This window comes from Protopterus annectens, chromosome 12.part0, assembly GCF_019279795.1.
Source record: "Protopterus annectens isolate FY-2018-M chromosome 12.part0, PAN1.0, whole genome shotgun sequence".
NCBI lineage: Eukaryota > Metazoa > Chordata > Ceratodontiformes > Protopteridae > Protopterus > Protopterus annectens.
In genome coordinates, this window is record NC_056746.1 from 877,524,196 (window position 1) to 877,542,549 (window position 18,354).

General features: G+C 45.2%; 1 long non-coding RNA gene across 1 annotated transcript in view; it reads left to right on the top strand.

The window, feature by feature from the left end:
• Positions 1-18,354, top strand: part of LOC122816849 — a 218,138-nt gene that overhangs the window by 153,728 nt on the left and 46,056 nt on the right. The gene's annotated exons all lie outside the window — the stretch shown is intronic.

Here is an 18,354-nt window from a genome sequence, read left to right on the forward strand (position 1 = left end):
CATTCCTTTGGACAAGTCTACTCCTGCACGTGGTGCAGCTAGACCCCCTGCTTCCATGTCCATTAAGGCTTTTTCCAGGGCTAGAGCTGCTAAACTTCCTAAAGCTTTGCCTCCTAAGACCACCTCTCAGAGACCTTCTTCTAGTTCTCAGATCCTCAGCCTTGCAGAGGATCTTATTTCTTTAATCAGAGGTTCTCAGCCTCACCCGGACAGGGGCTCTCACCCACCACCAGACAAAAGGCCCAGGACTGAGCCCTCTGACCAACACTCTTCAGATGAGTCTACGGATGGATCTGAGTTTTCAGATCACCAGGAGGAGGCTTATTTGGCCTACGAGGATTCTGATGCTGAAGAATCTATCCCTTCGGCCTCCCCTCCTGAAGAGTTTTCCTTTGGTGAGACACTACACTCTGAGAGAACATTTTCAATGGCAGGGTCAGGAATTCTCTGATTCTAGAAAGAGATTAAGGACCTTTTTGCATTTACCTCAGCATAGGCCCTTAGCTATACCTCCTGTTTTGAATGTTATTGATGATGTGTACAATGATATTAGTACAGCCCCTGATTCTCTCCCTCCGGCACCTGCCAAACCTGATAGATACTACAGGGTCCCGGATACTCATTTACATCTGTACAAGGCCCATTCTGCAGACCCAGATACTATTTCTCAGGGCCCTAAAGGGGTTGCAGCTGCCACTGCCAAAAATCCTCTACCTTCTGAAAGGGAGTCTAGAGCTTTAGAGAGATGGGGAAAGAAGGTATATACTTCTGCAGCTCTTTCCGTGAGGGCATTAAATTGTCAATTTCATATGATACAGTACCAAGAGTATTTGTTAGATGAATTGCATAAGAAGCTTTCTTCTTCTGATCCCCTTGACCGTAAATCCCTTCAGGATCTGGTACATAACTCACAGCAGGTTAGTAATCATTTTTTGCAGTGTGGTTATGATGCACTGGAAGCTTCATGTAGGTCAGCTATGACTGGGGCAGTTATTCATAGGCATGCCTGGCTGAAGGAACAATCTTTACCAGACCATGTTAAAGCTAAACTCCTGGATGCTCCAATGGAAAAACAAAAATTATTTGGTTCCTCGGCTCAGGAGGTCTTAAAGAAGTTTGAAGAAAAGGCAAAATCTGTGCAAACAGGTAAGGACTTTCTGCAAGTACAACCACCGAGATTCAGCAGAAACTGGCCTACTAAGAATTGGTCCTTTCCAGACTCGGACAGATCCCAGAGGGGCAGGAACAGGTGTCCCAGAGGTAGAGGGCAAGCTAGAGGCTCCTACAGAGGCAGTCAGTGGCAGCCTACCAACCAGAGAGGTAGTGCAGGAACAGCAACAACAACTACTACACCTGGACAGACTCAATGACTTTCCTTTGATTCCACCTACCAGGGCTCAATTGGAAGCACCCTTGGACGGAAAGCTTTCTTTATTCTCAAAAAACTGGCATTATATTACAAGGGACACATGGACACTGCAAATAATAGGCAAAGGATACAGGTTCCACTTCCACACTTTGCCAAGAAGAAACGGAATGCCAAACCTGCCACCAAATCAGAGGGCAGAGGCTTTAAAGCAGATCAACAACATAATTCAAATGAGAGCCATAGAAAAGGTACCTCTTTCAGAACAAGGCCAAGGATTTTACTCCAGATTATTCCTTGTTCCAAGAAAAGAAAATCAATGGAGGCCTATTCTCGACCTGTCCGCACTGAATACTTACCTCATTGTGCCAAAATTCAAGATGCTGACCCTACAGCAACTTCTTCCCATGCTGGGCAAGGAGTCTTGGCTGGTGACTCTAGATCTCAAGGAGGCATACCTGCATGTCCCTATTCGACAAAGTTGCAGAAGACACCTCAGATTTCTTGCAGGATCAGAGCATTATCAATTCTCAGCATTGCCCTTTGGCTTATCTACTGCGCCCAGAGTATTCACGAAATGCCTGGCATCAGTAATTGCACACTGCAGACTTCAGGGGATTCAAATCTACCCATATCTGGACGACTGCCTTATACAAGCGGACAACAAGAAAAATTTGATAAAGGACTTGGCCTATGCCATCCACCTACTACAGGCTTTGGGATACACAGTCAACATCCAAAAATCAAGACTTGTTCCATCCCAAAGGATAACCTTTTTGGGTGCAGATCTAGACACAACCACCCAAATGGCCTTTCTCACAGAAGAAAAACAAAACAACTTCCGGATTACTTCATGAATCTGACAAGACAAACTCAGCTAACTGCAAGGAAAATCCTGCAGGCCCTGGGTTACATGGCATCCTGCGTAATTCTGATTCCACAAGCCAGGCTGCATATGAGAAAATTACAATGGTACCTAAGGAGTGTATGGTCTCAGCACAGTCACAGTTTGGAAACTTTGATACCAATCATTCCTTGCCTTCAAAAGGAATTCCTGTGGTGGGCTCAAGCCTGCCAGTCCAACAGAGGGTTGCCTTTCAACAAACCAAAAACAAAACAAACCATCACCACGGACGCTTCAGACCGAGGATGGGGAGCACACATGGAGAGCAAATGTATCCAAGGCCTATGGTCTCAAGGGCAGCTGCGCATGCACATAAACCAAAAGGAAATGCTGGCAGTGATACACGCAATCGAGGCCTTCAAACCTTTCCTCCATCAAGGCCACCTGTTAATAAGGACAGACAACACCACAGTCATGTGGTACATAAACAAGCAGGGAGGCACGCATTCCTACCCTCTATGCAGTCTGGCCATGAATCTATGGGAACTATGCTTGAAACTCAATATCCAACTGCAGTCCCAGTTCGTGCCAGGGAAAGAAAATGCACTGGCAGACAGCTTAAGCAGAACTACCATGGATGCACACGAATGGATGCTGCACCCAGACATCTTTCTACTCATAACAAAAGCATGGGGAAAGCCGGAGATAGATCTGTTCGCCTTGCCTCACAATCCTCAACTGAAAACATTCTGCTCAAGGACATACCACCCACAAGCTTGGAGGGTGGACTCTCTCTCTTTCAGCTGGAAAGCTCTAAAAGTATATGCCTTCCCACCTCTCCCATTAATGTCCAAGGTTTTACTGAAGATCAGGGCAGAACAGCCAAGAGTGATTCTGATAGCTCCAGACTGGCCAAGGCAGCACTGGTACCCACTATTGAGGAGCATGTCACAGACGAAACCATGGCCTCTCCCCCTATGGCCTCTTCTTCTGACACAGAACAATTTCAAGATCATGCATCCCAACTTGAAAACATTGCAGCTAACTGCCTGGAAAATTCCATAAACCCCCCTCAAAATAACTTATCACAGAGAGTAAAGGACATTATTATGGAAGCTCACGCCTTCCACAAGGAAGACATACTCAGCAAAATGGAAAAGATTTCTCATTTGGAACACAACAAAAGGCTTAGATGTGACAGTGGCGAGCATGGCACATATTCTGGAATACTTAGCAGAATTGTTCCACAATGGCCTGTCCTATTCTTCCATTAAGATTCATGCCTCAGCAATTTCAGCAGAATACAATGTTGATCCACCTATCTTCTCGCACCCTCTCCTCAGGCAATTTCTGAGAGGAATCAAAAACATCAAGCCTCCAAGGAAACCCCCTTTACCTACTTGGGATCTCAACTTTGTGCTGGAGAAACTAACACTTCCTCCCTTTGAACCAGCAGCATCAGGGGATCTACAGTTTCTGTCTTGGAAAACTGCATTCCTTCTGGCCATAACTTCAGCAAGAAGAGTATCTGAGTTACAAGCTTTAATGGCAGTACAGCCATTTCTTATCTTCCATCAGGACAGAGTTTCATTGAGAACCAATCCTACTTTTATGCCAAACGTGGTATCTAGGGTATCCCTGAACCAAGCTATTCACTTGCCTACATTCTTCCCAAATCCACAAAATAAAGGGGAAAAACTTCTACACACTGTGGATATACACAGACAACTACGCTACTACTTGGACAGAACTAAAAGTTACAGAAAGACTGACCAACTCCTTGTAGCATATGCTGCTGGGGTACAAGGAAAAGCAATTTCCAAACAGACAATTTCAAAGTGGATAGGAAATTGCATTCGATTTTGTTACTCCTTTCATGGAAAGACGGTTCCTGCAAACATTAGGCCTCATTCCACGAGGGCCACAGCCACCACTACAGCCTTCCTAAGAGGGGTGGCTACCAAGGACATTTTAGAAGCTGCTACATGGAGCTCCGTGCATACATTTGCCAAACATTACAATTTACCTTTATACTCCAGATCCAGAGCAGGTTTTGCTACAGCAGTCCTGCAGGGTATCTTAACTACACCATCCTTTTCTTAGTACCTCCTCCCCCAGATTGGCTATGGTATTCTACCCATATGTTATGACTGCAGATGCATCCTTGAAGGACATAGTACAGTTTTGTACCTACCATAAATGTAGATGTCCGATAGGTATGCATCTGCAGTCAGGTTTACCCTCCCTCCTTCCCCTCTGTGGTATTCCTAGGGTACTTACCCCTCCATTATCTAGCTGGGGGATCTATTATGGTGTATTTGTTTGTATTTATATGTATATATTTTGGAAAATGTTTGGAATTTATTGCATTCCTCCAAATTTGGCCTTCCTAGAGGGCACCTGGCATCTGGAGCAAGAAACACTGAGGAAAATGGCGTTGGCTGATGCTTTTATACCCCAGACGCTCTGACGTCGGGGAAAGTGTGACATCAGCCGAGGCCAGACCCAGACTTTGGAATCCGGCCGACCGAAGGGCTGCCTGAGGCAGGACAACCCATATGTTATGACTGCAGATACATACCTATCGGACATCTACATTTATGGTAGGTACAAAACTGTACTTTTTCCCGTCTTACTGAACTAGAATAGTCCAGTCTTCAGAGTTTGCTGATCTCTGGGCTTTGTCTTGGTTCCTGTGCTATTCCATATCCTTATTTGGATAAAAGGAAGCGTCGTTGTTCACCAGTGGGAGTGGGGAGCACTGAGCAGCCTATTTGTCCCTAGAGGAGTGGTTCCAGCCAGAAACTTGTAGTCTATTGGCCATTTTGGGTCAATTCCTAGCTCTTTTCAGCCCCCTGTAATAAAGTCCGCTTTAGCACGCTTTTTCGCTTGTATTCAACTCAGCACCGCTCCTCGTGGTGTCCTGCAGAGTTCTACAAGCAGCAGAGAGCAAAAGAGTGACTTTTTCCTGATTTAAGTATTTTTTCTGGCTTTTTGATTATTTACTGCTTAGCGACTGCATTTTCGCCTGTTTATACAGCTCTGCATTCTATTTAAACTGTTTTTGTGTTTATTAACTGTTTTGCACTTTTAAAAAGTTATTTGTTGCTTATTTTTTACCTGTAGGCTAACACACTCAAGTGCGCTAGCCGTTTAAAAGTATTTATAGCATTTACTGTCTGTTTTTCCTCTGTTTTCTGCAAAAAAGAAAAAAACAAAAAAAAAAATCTTGTTTTCCCGCCTTACTGAACTAGAATAGTAAAGTCTTCAGAGTTTGCTGATCTCTGGGCTTTGTCTTGGTTCCTGTGCTATTCCATATCCTTATTTGGATAAAAGGAAGTGTCTTTGTTCACCAGTGGGAGTGGGGAGCACTGAGCAGCCTATTTGTCCCTAGAGGAGTGGTTCCAGACAGAAACTTGTAGTCTATTGGCCATTTTGGGTCAATTCCTAGCTGTTTTCAGCCCCCTGTAATAAAGCCCACTTTAGCGTGATTTAGCGCGGAGTTGCCCATAGAGCACCATCGGGCAGCGCCGGTTAAACAAGGTTAAACTATTTCTGGCTCCGTAAAGTCTGCTCTTCAATTTTTCCCTTAGAACTTCTCTACTTGCAATCTAAACAGTCTATTCTCTATCTCAAAAGCTCAGCACTTGCTCCTAAAGCATTTTTATATAGGTAAAGTACTTATATACTAAACAAAGTACTACATTAGCCTAGAATCCCCTTGAGTACCCATTTCCCTATAGGTCCCTTCTGACTCAGTTACACAGCAAACTTTTCACTTTTTCTAGCATGTCGAAGGGTCAGTTGCTAGCGTCCTCTCCTGTTCAGCTGGTGAATCTGGGCATCTTGAGGCAATGTTACAGTTGCCTCATGTACACAGACAACCCACTCCTTCTCCCACAAAACACAAATACATGTGAGAGATGCAACTATATAGCCAAACTGGAGGATGAGCTCTCTCAACTCAGGACTGGCAAGACCAGACAGGAGGAGAAGGAAACCATGCACACCACAAACCCAGTTTCACATAGAACTATCACAACTGCAAAACAAACACATTAACACACAGACATACTCGGAGGCACTGATCAAAAATCTACCAAAACTACAGAGGCCTCCAAAGCAGACACCCAAGCAACTGCCACCTCAAGACATAAGACATGCAACACATAGTTCTCAAAGTCAGTGTGCTAAACAGTCACAGCCCTTAAGGCCAAGCACAATGCCAGACACACTTGTTATAGGTGACTCCATAGTCAGACACACTGACGTCCCACTCACCAGACTGAACAAGGAAAAGATCACAGTAAGCTGCCTGTCAGGCGCTAGAATCCGCCACATAACACAAGCACTCAGGTCACTCCACAGCAAGTACAAGTATGACTCAGTCATTGTCCATGCCGGTGTGAACGACCTGAGACTTACCTCCCTGGACTACATGAAAAGAGACATAGAGGAGCTCTCAGATTATGTAGCCCAGGCCGGTATGACCCTGACCCTGAGCAGTATCCTACCCTCACCAAGGATGATGCCACAATACAGAGACAAAATGATCAGCTTTAATAATTGGCTTAATTACTGGTGTCATTCTAAGGGGATCCAATGTCTGTCTGCCTGGGATGACATGCTTGACAAGCCACGCTGCTTCGCAAGGGACGGCTTGCACCTGTCACCCCTGGGCTTCCGGATATTGGCAAAGGCTCTTTCCACCCCCATAGTGCCTTTTTTAGGCAAGGCGCAAATGATAAACCTACCGCCCTAGAAAACAAAAATGGAGAAAAACTAAGGGTAATACTGCTCAATGCCAGAAGTCTAAACCTCAAGATGCACGCCCTCGAAACCCTCCTCAGTATGGAGAACATCGATGTCTGTGCTGTGACTGAAACCTGGTTCAAGGCTCCAGAGAGCACCCCAGCACTATCGGGTTATACCTCATATCATGCGTTCCGGCCCCAAAATCCAGACCGAACCACAAAAGGAGGGGGAGTATCCATATTCATAAAGGATACCCACACCTCCAGGTTAGTGGCAACGCATGAAGCATCGGAGACCATCCAGGTGCAATTAACCATAGGTAAAACTGCCCTACAGTTTGTAGCATGCTACAGACCACCCTCTCAAACTCAGGAAACCCACACAGCCTTCCTGAAGACACTGGAGAGTATGAATGTCTCTCCAAACACCATCATATTGGGTAACTTCAACTACCCAAACATAGACTGCGAACATTACTCAAGCCCCAACACCCTAGCCCAAAGGTTCCTGGAGTTCATAAACTCAAATGCTATGGAACAACTAGTCACCATTCCCACAAGAGGAGAAAATATACTAGACCTGATCATCACAAACATGGGGACAAAATGCTCCACACCGGAAGTATATCCGTCATTGGTGAGATCAGACCATAAATTAATCTCACTGGAGATCCACATCCCGTCCCCAACCCCAGCAAAAAAGACCACAGTGAAGAACTTCTCAAAAGCAAACTTCACACTTCTTAAGACTGGAGTGGTATCCTTCAAGGCCCCCAAGCCAGTGGAAACCACAACCCACGCTGCTGAAACCTTTACAGATGCCTTCTACGAGCACCTCCAGGAATGTATGGATCAAGCAATCCCTAATAAAATCAAGACCCTTTCCACCAAAGGCAGGCGCCCGGTCTGGTGGACCCCAGCCATAAACAAACTCTACAACAAGAGGAGAAAGCTACTACATGACAGAGCAAAATCCCTAAAAGGGAAGGCATCTCTGATCACTACTAGCAAAAAACTACGATCACTCGTAAAATCATCCAAGGCCAACTTTGAGAGAAAAATCGCTAATGACACAAAAGACAATCATAAGGCCTTCTTTAGCTATGTTAGAAACCTGGGTGGAAACTCCCAGATATGCTCAGAATTAGTCCAAAATGATACAAAAATCACTGAACCCACAGACATTGCCAACATACTGGCAGACAGGTTCAGTGCAAACCCCCCCCCCCCCAAAAAAGGAGAAATATCTATCCCACCAGAGTCTAGCCTCCCAAACATCTCAGATGCCCAGGTGAGAGGTGCTCTCTCTAAAGCAAAAAACACAGCATCAATGGGACCGGACGGTGTCCCCGGCTGTGTGCTACACGAAGTCAATGAGGAACTAAACCCACACATAAGGCTGCTGTTTAATCTTAGCCTTACTACAGGATATGTACCTTACTACAGGATATGTACCCAAAGAATGGCGTACGGCAACTGTGGTCCCACTCCACAAAGGCGGTGCTTCTACGGACCCTGGAAATTACCGCCCCATAAGCTTGACGAGCCTTGTCTGCAAAGCTATGGAGAGGATCATAATGGAACTCATAAATAAAGACATTGGGGACCTACAGACACTGGATCCTACCCAATTTGGCTTTGTCAAGGGCAGATCCTGCCTCTTGAACTTGGTCGACTTTTTCGAAACAGTCACTAAGGCCATTGATGAGGGTAAGGCAGTTCACACAGTCTACCTTGACCTAGCAAAAGCGTTCGACACAATACCCCACTCGGGCATCATAGAAAAGCTCACCAGCTTAGATGTAAACCCATATGTCACAAGATGGGTTGCAAACTGGCTCAAGGACGGAACCCACAGGGTTAGAGTTGCTGGTGCCATGTCAGACTCTAAGCCGGTCACGAGCGGTGTCCCACAGGGCTCAGTCCTGGGCCCCCTCTTGTTTGGCATTTATTTTTCTGAAGTGCAGGCAAACATAGGGGGATTGTGGCTGACAAAATTTGCAGATGACTGCAAACTGGTCACCATAATTGACACTCCATCAGACACAGACATCCTCCAGAAAGGTCTCATAGAAATGGATAACTGGTGCCAGAGCCATGGCCTTAAGCTAAATGCCAAAAAATGTATAGTCATACCCTTTGGGAAAAACAAGGTAACCCCTAATTACCACATAGGTGGTAATCCATTAAACACGGAAGAAGTTATCAGGGACCTGGGGACCCAAGTTGACAGTAACCTCTCTTTTGACACTCACATTGCCAAAGTGGTTAGGAAGACCTACTACATTGCCCACCTGATCATGAAGGGATTCACATCCAGATCAGGAGAGGTCATTGTACCCCTGTACTCTTCACTTATCAGACCAATGATTGAGTACAACGCCCCATTCGGAATGTACCTTACCCGACACTTGCAGCAGTTGGAAAGACCCCAAAAGTTCCTCACCAAAAGGATAAAGGGGCTCAAACATATGTCATACGCTGCCCGACTGAAGAATCTCCAGCTCTAGTCAGTCGCATACCGTCTGCTCAGAGGTGATCTGTGCCTGACATACAAGGCCATGTCCAACCCGGAATTAATGGACATGCTCCACCTCAAAAAATCCAAATCAACCAGAGCCACGAGAGCAAGAGACTTAAACCTCAACACGGATATAAATAGGACATGCTGGAGGGACAGATTCATCACCCAGAGACTCCCTACACTATGGAACAAAATCCCAGTCCATGTGAGGCAGAGCCCCTCACTGACTCTGGTCAAGAGAAATCTTGACGAGTGAATGGGAGATCGTAGGTTTACCCCGGGAATCATCTCTGTGTCACTGCTGGACAGAGGCACAGCAAACTAATGGGTATAGTATTCTCATCCTAAGGGGTGGTGAAAGCCACACACACTCTGGCTAGGCTTATAAATGCGCTAGGGCAGATAGCCTAGTATGAACCTATGAACCTAAATACAGGCACTAATGGCAGTGGAACCTTTCATCATTTTCCACTAAGACAGGGTGTCTTTAAGAACTAACCCTACGTTTATGCCAAAGGTAGTATCAAGTGTGGCTCTAAACCAAACTATTCACTTGCCAACTTTTTATCCAAATCCACAGAATAAAGGGGAGAGACTACTGCATTCTTTGGACATACACAGGCAGTTACGCTTCTACTTGGACAAAACCAAAGCTTTCAGAAAATCTGAGCAATTTCAAAACAGACTATTTCAAAATGGATAGGACACTGTATACGTTTCTGCTATACACACCATGGGAAACCTGTACCTAACAGCATTAGATCTCACTCCACCAGGGCAACAGCCACTTCAACTGCCTACCTCAGAGGAGAACCTACTAAGGACATTTTGGAAGCAGCAACTTGGAGTTCTGTACATACCTTCACCAAGCATTACCATCTGCCTCTATACTCTAAATCCAGAGCTGGCTTCGCCACTGCAGTGCTGCAGGGCCTTATAGCCACCTCTAATGCCTTATAGAACCAGCCACCCTACCTCAGCTTTGGGATTCTACCCAAGTGTAATGCCTGCAGCAGTGTAACACGATGAACATAGTACAGTTTTGTACCTACCATAAATGTAGATGTTCGAGTGTATACACTGCTGCAGTCCAGGTTACCCTCCCTCCTTCCCCTCTTACTTGCTGGTACATACTTATGTCTTCTACCCTTTACTGCCTATGGGGGGGGTATTTGCTGGTAACTGAAAGTTGTTGATTGCTTTTCTTATGTATGTTTTATTAGCAGTTTGAATTGCCTACCTTTTTGGGGGCACCTGACATATGGGGCAAGAAAAACTGAAGAAAATGGCATTGGCTGCATCTTGTATACCCCTGTCGCACTGACGTCAGGGAGGAGGCGACAGCAACCGACGCCAGACCAAGACTTTGGAGCTCAGGCCGACTGGGGAACTGCTTAACGGCAGGATAACTCGTGTAATGACTGCAGCAGTGTATACACTCGAACATCTACATTTATGGTAGGTACAAAACTGTACTTTTTACTATCTAATCTGTCCCAACACATTTTGGGGGCAGTCATTTACTCCAAAACTGTAAGGACAGGAAGAGCAAATTGGTTTATAGCTTGGATTTTGTTCTTAGATATCTACGCTATTTACAGGATTAATTTAAGTCTTAGAAAGTATTCCTTACTAAGTTTTATGCACATTTGTTCATGTTTTATTGTTGCTCTTTCATAAATTTCCAAATATTTATACACCCTCTTGCTCGAGTTCTGTTATGTCACATTCTTTTCCCAAACTGATGTTTTTGTGGTGTTGCAGATGTCCTTCAAGAATGCAACTGCAGTCCTGACACATGGGTTGTCCTGCCTCAGGCAGCCCCTCGGTCGGCCGGATTCCAAAGTCTGGGTCCGGCGTCGGCTGATGTCGCCTCTTCCCCGACGTCAGAGCGGCTGGGGTATAAAAGCATCAGACGACGCCATCTTCTTCAGTCTTTCTTGCCGCGCAGTGCCCGAAGCAGTTCGCAAGTGCCGGTCGGCCAGCTCCTGTGTTTTCAGTTACCGAAGTCATCAAAAAGCTAAGTACCCCATTGGGGAACCTTTTCTTGCCTCAGCCGATGTCAGATAAAACTGCAAAAGTTAATAATTGTTTGTCTTGTGGTAAACAAATACCTCATAAGGACTTCCATTCTTACTGCCTTCCCTGCCTGGGCCCAGACCACGCGTCTCGGCCTGTGCTGCCTGTGCTTGCTTCAATAGCGCACTCTCAGGCGCCGGGCAGAATTTGCTTATGACTTTTGGGAAAATTTCTCCTATATCATGCCGCCGGAACAACCGACAACACATATTTCAAAACGGAAGGACCGGGACCGACATTCTCGGCCCGCGTTTTCCACTTGACACACCAAAGCCTACGAGTGCATCGGTCTCTTCGAGGCGGTAATTCAACCGCCCAGACCGACACCGCTTTACTGCACACCGGTCCCGAGGTTTCCCGGTGCCGGTAGTTGATTTTCCTCCTGAAACCGAGCCAGGATTTACCTGACACCATACCGGTGGATAAAGTTACTCCAGCACGTGGAGCAGCTAGGCCTCCGGTCCCTATGTCCATCAAGGCCTACACACGTGCTAAGGCTGCCATCCAGGCTAAAGCTCACCCTCCTAAATCCTTTTCCCAGGGTTCCACTTCTGATAAACAGATCTTGACTTTAGCTGCAGATCTAATTTCTTTAATCAGAGGCTCTCAGGCACACCCAGACAGAGGTTCTCAGCCGCCTGCAGATAAAAGGCCTAGGGTTGAGCAGACAGATACCCTTTCCTCAGATGAAGCCTCTGGGGACTCAGACCATTCAGATTTCCAGGAAGAATCCTTCCAGGCCTACGAGGATTCTGATGCTGATGAATCCATTCCCTCTGCCTCTCCTCCAGAGGATATTTCTTTCGGGGAAATTCTCCAGTCCATGAGAGAGCATTTTCAGTGGCAGGGCCAGGATTTCTCTGACTCCAGGAAAAGGCTACGTACTTTCCTTAAGTTACCCCAGCACAGGCCTTTAGCTATTCCACCAGTGTTAGATGTATTGGATGATGTGTATTCAGACTCCAGTGCTTCCCCTGATTCTCTCCCTCCTGCTCCTGTCAAGCCAGACCGATATTACAGGGTTTCTGAAACTCATAAGCATCTCTTTAAGGCCCACTCTGTGGATCTAGAAACTATTTCTCAGGGGCCCAAAGGAGTGGCCACCTCCACCAAAACCCTTTGCCCGCAGACAGGGAATCTAGGTCCTTGGAGATGGGGCAAAAAGTTTATACCTCAACCACCCTTGCCATGAGGGCACTTAACTGTCTTTTCCATATGTTTCAGTATCAGGATTTCTTGATGGATGATTTGCAGAAAAAGTTAGCCTCTCCTGAGCCTTTAGATAGAAAGGCCTTGCAGGATTTGGTTCATAATACTCAGCAGGTTAGCAATCATTTTCTTCAGTGTGGTTATGATGCATTGGAAGCTTCATGTAGGGCAGCTATGACAGGGGCCATACGTAGACATGCTTGGTTGAAAGAACAGGCATTGCCAGATCATGTTAAAGTAAAGCACCTAGATGCACCTCTGGAAAAACAGAAGCTATTTGGTGCTAATGCACAGGATGTGTTGAAATCTATTGAGGAAAAGGCTAAATCAGTACAAACAGTCAAAGATTTCCTCCAGGTTCAGCCACCGAGGTTCAGCAGGAATTGGCCTTCAAAGAATTGGTCCTTTCCAGACACTGACAAGTTCCAAAGGGGAAAAAACAGGCGTGCTCGAGGTAGAGGGCAATACCGAGGCTCCTACAGGGGCCGCCAATGGTAACCAACTAATCAGAGAAGTGGCGCAGGGACTTCTACTGCTCCACAGGGACAATCACAATGACTTGACTTTGACACCGCCGACCAAGGCTCAAAGAGAAGCACCTTTAGGCGGAAAATTATCCTTATTTTCAAAGAATTGGCACGTTTTAACAAAGGACAAATGGATTTTGGACATAATGGACAAAGGTTACAGGTTCCACTTCCATACCTTACCAACAAGACAAGGCATGCCAAGCTTGCCACAAAATCAAAGGGCAGAGGCACTCATACAAGTTTCAAACCTGTTACAGATCAAAGCAATAGAAAAGGTTCCTCCTCAGGAACAAGGTCAGGGATTCTACTCAAGACTGTTCCTTGTTCCAAGAAAAGAAAAGCAATGGAGGCCTATACTGGACTTGTCCGCTCTAAACACTTTTCTCATTGTGCCAAAATTCAAAATGCTGTCGTTACAGCAACTTCTTCCCATGCTGGGCAAGGTGTCTTGGCTGGTTACTCTGGACCTCAAGGAGGCACACCTGCATGTCCCAATCAGACACAGTTGCAGAAGATACCACAGATTTCTTGCAGGGTCAGAGCATTATTAATTCTCAGCATTGCCGTTTTGCTTATCTACTGCGCCCAGAGTATTCACGAAATGCCTGGCATCAGTAATTGCACATTGCAGACTCCAGGGGATACAAATATACCCTTACCTGGACGACTGCCTTATACAAGCGGACAGCAAACAAGCCTTGATAAGAAACTTGGACTATGTCATACACTTACTACAGGCTTTGGGATACACAGTCAATATTCAAAAATCAGGACTACTGCCATCCCAACAAATAATTTTTCTAGGAGCCAAACCGGACACAAACTCACAAATGGCTTTCCTCACAGAAGAAAAACAAGAACAATCACCAGATTACTTCAAAGGCCTAGCAAAGCTCACCCAGATGACTGCAAGGAAGATCCTGCAGGCCCTGGGTTTCATGGCATCTTGCATTCTTCTGATTCCACTGACAAGACTACACATGAGAAAACTACAATGGTACCTAAAATGTTTATGGTCTCAACACAGCCACAACTTAGAAGAAATTATACCACTCATTCCATGTCTCCAAAAGGAATTTTTGTGATGGGCACAAGCAAGTTAATTAAACAAAGGCATGTCTTTCAACAAACCTCAAGCAAGTCAAACCATTGCAACAGACGCCTCAGATCATGGATGGGGGGCGCACATGGAGGGCAGATGCATGCAAGGGCAATGGACTCCCCGGGAAATGCATCTGCACATAAATCTAAAAGAGATGTTGGCAGTGATTCATGCAATCGAGGCCTTCGAAAAATTTCTTCAACAAGGTCATCTGCTAATAAAGACAGACAACACCACTGTCATGTGGTACATGAACAAACAGGGAGGCACTCATTCTTACCCCCTCTGCAGACTAACAATGACTCTTTGGGAAAAGGCCCTGAAACTGAACTTACAGTTGCAATCCCCGTTTGTTCCACGCCCCGACAATGTTCTGGCGGACAGTCTAAGCAGAAACATTTTGGACCCGCACGAATGGATGCTGCATCCCGACTTTTTTTCACAAGTAACCCATGCATGGGGCAGGCCGGACATAGATCTCTTTACCTCTCACCGCAATCATCATCTGAAGAAGTTCTGTTCGAGGACACACCATCCTCAAGCCTGGAGAATGGATGCTCTCTCCTTCAGCTGGAATTCTCTGACAATCTATGCATTCCCACCTCTACCATTAATGACCAAGGTGTTACTGAAGATCAAAGCAGAACAACTGAAAGGTATTTTGATAGATCCAAACTGGCCAAGGCAGCACTGGCATCCATTACTAAGGAGCATATCTCGCACCAAGCCATGGCCCCTGCCTCAATGGCCTCTGCTTCTAACTCAGCACAAATACAGGACGGTTCATCCCAACCTGCAAACATTGCAGCTGACAGCTTGGAGGGTCCCATGACTTCCACCCATATCTCTCTCTCCAAAAAAGTTCAAGAGATCTTACTGGAAGCACGCAGACCTTCCACCAGAAAAACTTATTCAGCCAAATGGAAGAGATTCATCACCTGAAATGCCAACAAGGGTCAGGATGCATCAGTAATAAGCATGCCACAGATACTAGAATACTTGGCAGAAATGCTTCATAGTGGCCTTTCATATTCTTCCATAAAAATACACGCTTCAGCAAAATACAACTGCGATCCACCTGTGTTTTCACATCCTTTGCTAAGACCGTTTCTAAGAGGGATAAAGAATATCAAACCTCCCAGGAAACCACCAGTGCCTGCATGGGACCTCAACTTCGTCTTGGAAAAATTAACTCTTCCTCCTTTTGAGCCAGCAGCATCTTCAGAAATGCAATTTCTCTCCTGGAAAACAGTTTTCCTGTTGGCAGTTACTTCAGCAAGAAGAGGAGATACAGGCCCTCATGGCAGTACCTCCATTCCTCATTTTTCATCAGGACAGAGTTTCTTTAAGAACCAATCCTTCATTCATGCCAAAAGTGATATCCAGGGTGTCTCTAAATCAAGCAAATCACCTGCCTACTTTCTTTCCCAATCCTCAAAATAAAGGGGAAAAGCTGCTGCACACTTTGGACATACACAGACAATTACGCTACTACTTGGACAGAACAAAGGCCAACAGAAAGTCTGACCAACTATTTGTAGCTTACGCTGCTGGAGTGCAAGGAAAGGCAATTTCCAAACAAACAATTTCAAAATGGATTGGACACTACATCAGATTCTGTTACTCCTTCCATGGAAAAGGTGTGCCAGCCGATATCAGGCCACACTCCACCAGAGCTATAGCCACCTTCACAGCCTTTCTAAGAGGGGTGGCTACAAAGGACATTCTAGAAGCTGCTACATGGAGCTCCGTGCATACATTTTCCAAACACTACAACCTGCCTTTATACTCCAGATCCCGAGCAGGCTTTGCTTCGGCAGTCCTGCAGGGCATTTTAGCTACACCATCTTTTTCTTAGATCCTACCACCCCAGCTTGGCTATGGTATTCAACCCATATGTCAGGACTGCAGTTGCATTCTTGAAGGACATAGTACAGTTTTGTACCTACCATAAATGTAGATGTCCGATAGATATGCAACTGCAGTCAGGTTTACCCTCCCTCCTACCCCTCTGTAATTTACTTTTTTGGGTCCACTACCCCTTTTCCAACTTAGCTGGGGATAGCTTTTATGGTGTATCTGTTTATTACTATTGTGCATGTCTGGAATTTTATCCATTCTCTAAATTTAGCCTTCCTTGGAGGGCACTTGGCATCTGGGGCAAGAAACACTGAAGAAGATGGCGTCGTCTGATGCTTTTATACCCCAGCCGCTCTGACGTTGGGGAAGAGGTGACATCAGCCGGACCCAGACTTTGGAATCCGGCCGATCGAGGGGCTGCCTGAGGCAGGACAACCCATATGCCAGGACTGCAGTTGCATATCTATCGGACATCTACATTTATGGTAGGTACAAAACTGTACTTTTTCCTGCTTTAAAGTTTGCTTTTGCATGTTTATCAAGACCAAATGGCATTCTTGTATCTGAAAAAGTTTTGGTAATTTGCAGCTGTGCGTTCAGTTCCTCATCTGGAGAGCTATACAGTTTTGCTTAAATCATCGACAAAGGGAAGATGGGTAGTCTTTACACTTTTTTTTGTTTTCTAGGAGCCAAGTTATATAGCCATAGCCTAAGCTGTTAAGTAAACAGCCTAATAGGTTAAGGGCAAGGCAGAATAGCAGCGGTGACAGAAAATCACCCTGGAATATCCCCCTTAGAATTTTTATCCATGGGATAATAATTTGTCTTTTATCTTGGCTTAATTGCAAAGTGGTCTGCCACTGTTTTATGGTCATTGTAATGTAGTCAGTGTGGGGTATATCTTATACATTTTAAGCACTCTTTTATCCAGGAATGTAGGATACTATCAGGTGCTTTTTTGTAGTCAGTCCATTCCATACTTAGATTGTTCCCCTTTTTCAGTTCTCCACTATGACTTTATTTAACAACAAATGATCCTATGTTCCATATGACATTCTTTAATTGCCCTTTTGTTCTACTGCCATAATTGAGTTTTCTTTTAAATGACTATAAACTTTGTCAGCATCAATTCCTGTGTATAGTTTATACGTTGTTGGAAGGCAAGTTATTGGCCTACAATTTTTAAGGTAGCTTGCAGGTTCACTCTTAAGTAGGAGCATTGCTTTTCCTGTTCGATTGGTGTCTGTCTGGGGTGCACATATAAATAGTTCTTACTCGTAGCTAAATCTTAATACTTTTAACCAGAAGGTAGGTACTGCATCTGAGCCTGGGGTTTTCCAATTAGAGGCTTTTCTTAACTTTGTTTTAATTTCTGTGGCTGGCTCTTCTCTTAGCTCATTTTCTTCCAAACTGAGGGCGCACAGCCCTTGTTTTCCATTTCCTGTGGGCATTCTGTAGAAAGTTCTGTAGTATCTTCCTTTGGCACATTGTCTTCAATTTCATCCTGTGCCATCCGTTGCACTGTCATATGGGAACTCCCTGGCCTATCACTCCTCATCATTGACTGCATAAGAGTTTTCCATAGTTTCCTGTTCCTTCCCTTGCTTTCAAGTGAACGTTTGTACTGGTTTTCTGTGGAAGGCTCCAGAATATCTTCATATGGCACCTGACCAATTGCTTCCCATTCCACTGGTTTCCCCTTAATTTGGATATCTATTGCTCTGTCCTGTTGTGGTACTTTTTGAATTAGATTTTCTACACTGAATCCTTCATTTTGCAGATACTTTCTAACCTCAATTTCTGTTTCTTTAACTTCTCCATTACTAATCTCCTTTTCTACTTTTCCTTTGTCTTATTTTTTTTTTGTATTGTAAAGATGTTCTTCATCTCACATTGCTGCAGTCCTAACACTTGGGTAGTCCGCTGTCCTCGGTCGGCCCGAATATCAAAGTATAAGGCTGACGTCGGTCAAGGCGCATTTGACTGACATCAGGACGTCAGGGTACAAATGCAGGCGTCATATCCTCAGTCTTTTTTGCCGCATGGTCCGATGCAGAAGCAGTATTGCAAGTGCCGGTTGGCGTTC